Raw genomic sequence first — 1,932 nt, 5'->3', positions numbered from 1 at the left:
TGTAGATTTGCACCCACCGGTAAGGCATTCCTCATTACTTTCCACAGGAAAAACTTGATCTTGGGCGGACAGTCAATGTTCCAGATGTTTTTCTGCCAGTTGAAGTCGCCTTGGATTTGATTAACAGGTTTACAATGGTTTGTCATCTTGTAGGCTTCGTGGTACCTAGATTTTGCACTATATTCTCCATCTCTAGTGGGAAGCCAGGCCAAGGAATCCTCAGCTTCCAACACACTAGGGCGTATAGCCAGGATATCGTTCTCATAGAGAGGTAATACTTGACGTATCTTTTCTGAATTCCACTCTTTGGAGATCGGGCAAAAGAGCTCTGAGACTTTCATNTTTCAAATTCTGTGTGTGTTCTGTAGGTGGTCCCATAGGTGTTAATGGTGAGGAGAGAGATATCCATGGGTCTGACCAGACCATAGTATCAGTCCCTGAGCCAATTATCTTACCCAGCTGAGTCTTCAGTAAATCTCTGCCCGCACAGATGCCTCGCCATCCGTGTGAAGCAGAATTAGGTACTGAGCTGTCTAGAAATGAGGAGTCTGAGCAGTATTTTCCCAATAAGACTCTAGCAAGCAGACACAAAGGTTTCTTAAGAATTCTCCAGCCTATCTTGGCTAGAAGCGCAACGTTGTAACTGGTAATGTCCCGAAAACCCAGACCTCCATCTCTTTTAGAGTTTGTCATTTTTGACCACGCAATCCATGACATGCTTTTTTTCTCTGTTGATGAGTCCCACCAAAAGCGAGTGAGGGCAGACTGGATTCTTTTACACAGTGAAACTGGGATTTAAAAACAGGACATCGTGTAGGTAGGCATAGCTGAGAGAACTGACTGGAGCATCACAGTTTTTCCTGCTGGGGAAAGAAACCGTGAGGAATAGCTCAGTGAGCGTTGACGGATTCTGTCGATAATTTGATTAAACATATCTTTTTTCTTCTTGCCAAACATCTCAGGTAGGCCTAAATATTTTCTCAACCCTCCTATTCTCTGGATTCCAAGGATTTGTTGAGCCTCCTTCTTTATAAATTCTGCGGTTTTGGATGAGAAAGTGATTGCTGATTTGGTTTTGTTTATCTTTTGTCCGGATGCAGCTTCATATCTCTTGAGGATGTTTAGGAGTGTTTCACAGCTCTGTCTATCCGATCTCCAGAAGAATATTGTATCATCTGCGAACAAAAGGTGATTCACTCTAGGGCTATTCTTAGCCACTCTTATTCCCAGGAGACTACCATCACCCTGTGCTCTTGTACAGAGACCAGAGAGCACCTCACTGCAGAGTATGAAGATATACGGAGACAGAGGGTCACCCTGGCGGATGCCTCTCTGAGGGGTCACCGATCCTTGAGCTGCCCCATTCAGCAGGAAAGAGTAAGTAACGGTGGTGATGCATTGCATTATCCATTGTACCCACTTTTCATGAAAACCCATCCTCTCTAAAACTCCTTTAATAAAGTCCCATTCTATTCTGTCATATGCTTTACTCATATCAGTTTTAACCGCCATGTAGCAACATTTCTTGGCTTTTGATGTTTTAAGGTAATGCAGTGTTTCGTGAGTGATGAGTACATTGTCAGTGATTGCTCTCTTGGGGACGAAGGCTGATTGATTCTCGGAAACTACTTCTTGAAGAACAGGTTGGAGGCGTCGAGAAAGAAGCTTGGAAATGATCTTGTAAAACACAGTACACAGCGCAATAGGTCTGTAATCAACCATTTTTTGGGGACTCTGGATTTTTGGTATCAATCGTACATGTGTTGCATTGATGCTTTGGTGCAGGTTGGCTGAGGAGAAGAAAGCTTGTACTTCAATAACTATATTCGGACCCACTGTTTCCCAATTTGACTGAAAGAAACTAGCTGAGAAGCCATCGGGGCCCGGTGCCTTATCCGCGTGAATGGAGAAACATGCTTTCTTAATCTCCTC

General features: G+C 43.8%; 1 long non-coding RNA gene across 1 annotated transcript; it reads left to right on the top strand.

Moving 5' to 3' along the window:
* On the top strand, positions 1,185–1,932 carry LOC104739935. Its single transcript, XR_760111.2, has 3 exons — positions 1,185–1,377; positions 1,546–1,706; positions 1,786–1,932. It is a non-coding gene; the product is annotated as an uncharacterized LOC104739935 (long non-coding RNA).

Source organism: Camelina sativa, chromosome 14 (genome assembly GCF_000633955.1).
Source record: "Camelina sativa cultivar DH55 chromosome 14, Cs, whole genome shotgun sequence".
Lineage (NCBI taxonomy): Eukaryota > Viridiplantae > Streptophyta > Magnoliopsida > Brassicales > Brassicaceae > Camelina > Camelina sativa.
The sequence above is the reverse complement of the archived record's forward strand: the minus strand, read 5'-3'. Positions and strand labels throughout refer to the sequence as shown.